The sequence below is a fragment of the Triturus cristatus genome, chromosome 2_2, assembly GCF_964204655.1.
Source record: "Triturus cristatus chromosome 2_2, aTriCri1.1, whole genome shotgun sequence".
In the NCBI taxonomy this organism is placed as follows: domain Eukaryota; kingdom Metazoa; phylum Chordata; class Amphibia; order Caudata; family Salamandridae; genus Triturus; species Triturus cristatus.
The window spans coordinates 185797785-185805725 of record NC_140582.1 but is presented as its reverse complement, the minus strand read 5'-3'; the positions used below and the strand labels follow the sequence as shown (position 1 = coordinate 185805725).

General features: G+C 51.4%; 1 pseudogene; it reads left to right on the top strand.

Annotated features, from left to right (window-relative positions):
* The first annotated feature begins 4181 nt into the window (after positions 1–4181).
* On the top strand, positions 4182–5460 carry LOC146861999 (28S ribosomal RNA; annotated as a pseudogene).
* The last annotated feature ends 2481 nt before the right edge of the window (positions 5461–7941 follow it).

Here is a 7941-nt window from a genome sequence, read left to right as displayed (position 1 = left end):
ATCCCCATGGAATATCTCTTCATGCTCCACGTGGATGACAAGACAACCATCAGAGGCAACTTTGCATACCAGCCGCCAGGCCTAAATTCCAGCTTCTGCAATAGCATCACAGACATCATTGCGCCTCTCAACCTAGACTCCAAGGACTACATCTCCCTCTACGATCTTAATTTCCACCTCGATGACCCCAACAAAAACAACTTCACCCTCCTCGACAGTATGAGCAGCCTCTGACTGACCCAAATAGGATTGCGACCCCACATACACCACAGGACACTTCCTGGACCCCTTTTTCACCTCCAGCAAATGCGTCAAATACAACCACGCTACAGAACTCACATGGACCGACCACTCCATTGTCCATTTCAGCATCCCTAGCCTCTGCACCACCTCCCCCAAGAAGGCGAGCACCCCCATCACAGCTGGAGAAAGTCCACAGACACCCACTGGACAAACGCCCTTAGCACCTCCAACCCAGCTGTTGCCACCAACATGAAACAGGGAATTAAGAACCTTAATGCCCCAGATCACCAACTGTGCGACCAGCATCACCCCTATCAAGATAAACTATCACACAAGATCCTCCAGAAATCCCAGCTGGCACACCCAAGAACTCAGAACAGCGAAATACAACAGCAAACAGCTAGAGAAGAGATGGCACGGCAGCAAGGACACCTCTGACAGGGCAGCCTTCAAGACATCCCTCAAGTTCGACCACTGCCTGCAGAGGGCAACAACTAAGACAGCCCTAGTTGCATGCATTAAACCAGCACCAACAACAGCAAGAAACTTTAAAACATCATTAAGGAGTTCTCCAATTCGGCTGCCAGTGAAAACATTACACCATCACAAGATCTCTGTGACAAACTTGCCAACTTCTTTTATGACAAGATCTCAACAATACACAGAAACTTCGAATCCCAACCTACTCCCACGGACTTCCATAATTTATACGGCATTACCGCAATTTACACTAACCATGAACTGACTGTCTGGAACCAACTCTCCACCCAGGACACCACCTCAAACTTGAAATCAATCCACTCCCACAGACCCATGTCTGTACCACATCTCCCTTACCGATGGCCCTCCCACCAACAGGGCCAACTTCCACAGAAGCATGACAAGTGTTGCTGTCTGGATAAAGAGCAACTGCCTGAAGCTGAACATGGACCAGATGGAAGTACTGATCTTCGGCAACAACAGTAACCCCTGAAATAACTCCTGGTGGCCCCCAGACCCGGGACCCACATCCATACCTTCTGACCATGCCAGAAACCTCATTGTTAACAAGCTCACCATAAAAATACAGATCAACCCCATCTCATCCACCTGCTTCCTCACTCGGTGCATACTACATAAGGTCTTCAAGTGGCTACCCCTGCACATGAGATGCACAATGACACAGGCCTTCTCCACCAGTCAACTGGACTATGAAAGTGCTCTCTACAAAGGAATCGCCACACATCTCTTACGGAGACTTCAAACCATACAGAATGCCACAGCCAGATTAATCCCCGACCTCCCCCGATGAACCCACATCACACCCCACCTCAGGCAACTCCACTGGCTCCCTGTACAGAAGAGATGCCGATTCAAACTGCTGACCAATGCACACAAGGCTCTACACAACCCAGGATCTGCCTACATTAACCACTGTATGAACTTCCACCAACCACAGAGAAGATTACACTCTACCTCCCTATCAGTTGCCCACAAGCCCCACATCCCCCAAAGCAGAAGTGAAGGACGGCCCGTCTTCTACATCACAGCAAAGACCTAGAACTGCCCCCCCATGCAGCTCCAGACCATCACTTTACTATCGGAATTCCAAAGGGCTGTCAAACCCTGGCTGTTTAAATGAACCGTCCAGGACCTGCAAGCGCCTGGATACCCTACCAGGTGATTAGCAATGCTATAAAACTCCTGATTGATTGATGTATTGGGGCTTAAAGAACTAAGTCAGAAGGTAAAATCTTTAGCCAGGATAAACCTGGTTGGTGAATGTGTCCCGCTCCATGGCGATCAACATCAAATTGCACTTTGGCCCCGGTTTATTGCGACCATTGACTATAATTGTCTTGTGTCATTTTCGTGTAATTTTGTTTATTCAATTGTACTCCATTTTTCTAATTCTGTTTTACATTTTGATTGTTTTGCATTTTTACTTTATTACTGTTTTGGTACGGCATAAATACTTTACATATTGCCTGTCTGCTCCATGCCATAGCTACGCGGGGTTTGAGCTCAGGTTAATTTAGTGACTTTTGGGGTTCACCTTGAAAATGTCTTGAAATGACTTTACAAGATCTTACCAAAGTAGAAAAAGTTTATAGTGGTCCACATATTGACAGAAAATTAGTTCCATGATTTGGTGCTGCACTTGGGTACGATTGATTTCACGCTTGAGTGAGTTTGAATTTGGTAGTAGGGAAATCTTACTCTGAAAGGTTTGTTGCACTCTAGAGCTAATTAGAAGTTTGGTGAGGCATGTAGGATTATTTGGTCTAATGCTTCGAAGGTGAATCAAGATCATTGAAACAGAGCAAAAATCCCAAAATGTTTTGTAGGTGCACAAAGCTTTGGAGAACAACAACCTAGTGCTACCTGTTGTTGTGAAACAACTCTATATTCATTCATCGGCCTGCTGCTCTGCCAAGAGCCCGAGATGGGGTTTCGTCGTGCTCGAGGGGGCTCCTCCTGCTTGGCTGGGTTCAGGAGCTCTGGCCGTGGCAGCCTCCCCATCCTGGGCTCTGTTCTCTGGCCTGCCACGTGGCAGAGTGCCTGGGATGGGGTCCCTTGGGCTTGGGGAGGCTTCCCCAGTGCTTCTGGGCCTGAAAGCCCCAGCTGGGTCCAGGGGCCCCTGCCAAGCCCCGGGTTGGGTGCTCCAGCCCTGGTTCTCGTCCCCCGGACTGATGCTCTGCCAAAGGCCTGAGACGGGGTTCCGTCATGCTGGGGGAGACTCCCCCTGCTTGGCTGGGTTCAGGAGCTCCAGCTGGGGCCCCTGAGGGCCCTGGGAAGGGCGGCCTCCCCACCCAGTCTCCGTCCTCGGGCCTGTCGCATGGCAGGGTGCCCAGGATGGTGTCCCGTGGGCCTGGGGAGGCTTCCCCTGCGCCTCTGGGCCCAGGAGCCCCGACTGAGTCCAGGGGCCCTGCCGGGCCCCGGGTCGGGTGTTCCAGCCCGGGTCCCGTCCCCGGCCTGCCACTCTGCCACAGGCCCGAGATGGGGACTTGTCATGCCTGGGAGCCTCCCCCTGCTTTCTTGGGTTGAGGAGCTCTGGCCGGGGCCCCTGAGGTCCCAGGGAGGGTGGCCTCCCCACCCCAGGCTCTGTCCTCAGCCTGCCATGTGGTAGAGTGCCCGGGACCCTGCCAGGCCCCGGCACTCCCATCCTGGGCCCCATTCTCTGTCCTGCCGCTCCTCCAAGGACCCGGGACGGGGGTCCTTCGGTCCCATGCAGACCTCCCCCACTTCGCCTGCTTGTCAAGGTGCCCGCAGACCCCGGGGTGGAGGTCCTGTCGGCTCCCCATCGCAGCCTCATGGCTGAGGCCCAGCTCGGGCCCCGGGCCTCTGGTTCCCCATGACCCGGCACCCGGTCACCCTTTTGTTAGGGCACAGAGAGACCAGATGGCCACCCTTCAAGCCCCGCCATCTGGTTGCACCTTTTACCTTAGCCATCTGGTTGCACCTATCCCCTCGGCCATCTGGACATGTGTAATGCTTTCCAATGGGGCGACAAGACGGCCAGGCTTCCCTGGAAGTCCCGATGAGGGCTCATTTGCCTCCCCGATCCCAGCGAGGGCTCCAGAAGATCGTGCACATTCGCGCTTTGTGTCCCCTCCGTCATCCGGTGGGCACAGATTATGAGACAGGGGAAGGCAGGACTCAGGCCTGCCCGTCGGGGCCCCCAGGGGCCGGGTTCTGAGCCTGCCTCCCAGCCCTTCCCAAAGGGCCTTTCCTCCGAGCCTACTCACCCCCGGAGCGGGCAGGGACACAAAGCCGAAATTCCCCATGCAGGGTGGCCTGCTGGGTGAGCCCAGGCAGGTGCCGGTGTGACTGTCGACTGGGGCGGACTGTGCTCAGTGTGCCCCGACCATGTTGCGCCACCAGGCAGGGACGTCCATGCCGGGTGCCAGGGGTCTGCAGCGATGTCGGTTACCTACCTGACCTGTCTTGAAACACAGACCAAGGAGTCTAAAATGTGCTTGAGTCGGAGGGTCGAGCGAAACCCTGTGGCGCAATGAAGGTGAGGGCTGCGCATCCAGGGGCCGGCGCACCACCGGCCCATCACACCCGCTCCGTCGGAGAGGTGGATCATGAATGTGCATGATAGGTCCCGAAAGATGGTGAACTATGCCTAGGCAGGGCGAAGCCAGAGGAAACTCTGATGGAGGTCGGTAGCGGTCCTGACGTGCAAATCAGTTGTGCGACCTGGGTATAGAGGAGAAAGACTATTCAAACCATCTAGTAGCTTGTTCCCTCTGAAGTTTCTTTCAGGATAGCTAGTGCTCGGAAACCCCAGTTTTATCTGGTAAAGTGAATGATTAGAGGTCTTGGGGCTGAAATGATCGCAACCTATTCTAACTCTTTAAATGGGTAAGAAGCCCGGCTCGCTGGCATGGAGCCGGGCATGGAATGCGAGTGTCTAGTGGGCCACTTTTGGTAAGCAGAACTGGCGCTGCAGGGATGAACTGAACGCCGGGTTCAGGCGCCCAATGCCGATGCTCATCAGACCCCAGAAAAGGCGTTTGTTGATATAGACAGCAGGACGGTGGCCATGGAAGTCGGAATCCGATAAGGAGTGTGTAATAACTCATCTGTCGAATCAACTAGCCCTGAAAATGGATGGCGCTGGAGCATCGGACCCATGCCCAGCTGTCGCCGGTGCTGAGAGCTGCGGGGGCTAAGCCGCGATGAGTAGGAGGGCCGCTGTGGTGGGCACGGAAGCCCGGGTGAGGGCCCAGGTGGAACTGCCGCAGGTGCAAATCTTGGTGGTAGTAGCAAATATTCAAACGAGAACTTTGAAGGCCAAAGTGGAGAAGGGTTCCATGTGAACAGCAGCTGAAAATGGGTCAGTCGGTCCTAAGAGATGGGCCAGCGCCGTTCAGGAGGGATGGGCGATGGCCTCTGTTCCCCTCGGCTGATCGAAAGGGAGTTGGGTTCAGATCCCGGAACCCAGAGTGGCAAAGACGGGCTCCCTCGTGGCATCCAGTGCGTTAACGCAAAGGATCCAGGAGAAGCCGGCGGGAGCCCCAGGGAGAATTCTCTTTTCTTTGTGAAGGCCAGGGCGCCATGGAATGGGTTTGCCCCGAGAGAGGGGCCCAAGCCTTTGAAAGCGTTGCAGTTCCGACGCCATCCGGTGAGCTCTCGCTGGTCCTTGAAAATCCAGGGGAGATGGTGTAAATCTTGCGCTGGGCCGTACCCATATACGTAGCAGGTCTCCAAGGTGAACAGCCTCTGGCATGTTGGAACAATGTAGGTAAGGGAAGTCGGCAAGTCAGATCCGTAACTTCGGGATAAGGATTGGCTCTAAGGGTTGGGTCAGTCAGGCTGGGGCACGAAGCGGGCTAGATGCGTGCCACGGCTGGACGAGATGCCTCCCTCCGGGATGGGGGCAACTATGGACGCGAGCCGGGACCTTCCTGTGGATCGCCCTAGTTGCGGTGGTCACCTCTCCCTGTGCCCCCTCCCTGGGGACGCGGGGCTGGCATTTTGCCTAAGACGACGCTTAACAGCTTACTTAGAACCGGTGCAGACCAGGGGAATCTGACTGTTTAATTAAAACAAAGCATCGCGAAGGCCCGAGACGGGTGTTGACGTGATGTGATTTCTGCCCAGTGCTCTAAATGTCAATGTGAAGAAATTCAATGAAGCGCGGGTAAACGTCGGGAGTAACTATGACTCTCTTAAGGTAACCAAATGCCTCTTCATCTAATTAGTGACGTGCATGAATGGATGAATGGGAATTTGAGAAATGGGTGAATTTCCCTTTTCCAGCTAAAATTCTGGAGAAACATCTGAATTCTCACCTTAGCTCCTACCTGGGGGAGTATCGGTTGTTCGATGGCTCCCAGCACGGTTTCATACGTGATCATAGCACGGAGACAGCGTTAACCTCTGTACTTAACAACATCCGCGGTCAGGTTGACACTGGTCATACCACGCTATTGATTCTTCTCGACCTTACGGCAGCCTTCGACATGATATCCCCAATGAGATTGGTGGAACGGCTTAAGGAAATTGGGGTTAGAGGCAGTGCCATTAAGCTGCTTGCTTCATTTCATAATGATAGGGTCAAATAGTAAAAATGGATTAATTTTACTCTGCCCCTAACCATTTGTTTTGTGGAGTCCCTCAGGGCTCCTCATTGAATCTGACTCTTTTTAACATTTATGTTGCCCCCCTGGACAAGGTCGTTAGATCCGTTGGGCTGGAGGTGCTGTCCTATTCTGACAGCATCCAAATTATGGTGTCTATCACCAACAGCATAGAGGCCTCTGCCAGCAATTTTAAAAACTGCATGCATCCAGTGTCCTCCTGGATGGTGGAGAACTTTCTCAGACTTAACGGGGACAAAACAGAGGTTTTTATTTTTGGAAATCAACAGCACATCTGGTCTAATGCCTGGTGGAATGATACGCCTGGCCCCTTTCCTTGTCCAGTGGCCCAAGGAAAAAATCTTGGTGTTATAGTGGACAACTCTCTTTCCCCGGGTCCCCAGGTTAAAAGAACTGTGGCCTCATGCTTTGGGATTATGAGAATTCTTAGGAAAATCTCTCAATTTCTCTCTTTTACTTCCCGAAAGCAGGCAGTTATTGCCCTGGTGTTATCTAGGCTGGACTATTGTAATCCTCTATTTTGGTATGAACAAAGGGCTTGTCCATCGCTTACAACTGGTGCAGAATGCTGCAGCCAGGCTGGTGATGGACCTTCCCAAATTCCACTCAGTCTCGGCCTCTGTCAGTGATCTGCACTGGCTCCCTCTAAACCGGAGAATTCTGTTTAAGGCTCTTTGCATCACTCATAAGGCTTACTACAGTCTGGGCTCAGAAGGCATTAAAGGACTATTTCGACGATATGTCCCAACCAAGCATTTAAGATCCGCCAGTAAAAATCTATTGGTAGTTCCCAAGATTAAGAAATTCAGATGGGGGGGCAGAGCCTTCTCTGTTGCCACTGCTAGGCTCTGGAATTCCCTCTCCTATTCAATTTCTGGTGAAGTGTTCCACTCTCTTTTCCGCAAGACTTTAAAGACCTGGCTCTTTACCAATCCTCCAGTATGAGCTCCATGTAGACTTCCGTCTGATGGCCCTGTCTGTAGCACCTTGACGCCTTCGGTCAAAGTTCGAGTTTATAAGGCTAATATTCATTCATTCATTCATTTATGGTATAAAATACTTAGCAAATTATCCAACTTCAAATTTCTGGATTAGCAAGCATAACAAAATGAAAGACAATCAGTACATAGCTGCGCTGATGTTTAGAGCAAATGTCTTGTATAGTAGAAAAACCATCACTAGGGGAAGATATCGTACATTTGCTACATGTAGGTACTGCAAACATGTTTTTGAAACAATTTCACATATTTCAGGTGCATGTCTCAAAACCAAGGAGATAAGGATAAAAAGACATAACAAAATTTTGGAATTGCTCATTGATAGAGCAAAAAGGTGTGGATGGATGGCCTATAGTGAACCTAACGTTAAGAATAATCAAGGTGAACTACGAAAACAAGATGTAGTGTTTACCAAAGGTGGTACAGCTGTAGTGATTGATGTTTCAATTCATTATGAAAACTCACAGAATTACCTTGAATTAGCGTTTGAGAGCAAAGTTAAATACTACCAGGATCTGTCACAGTAAATCAAATATCTCACCAAAAGTAACACTGTAAAATGTAATGGCTTTATTGTTGGATGTCGTGGTATTTGGCCTCAGTGTAAT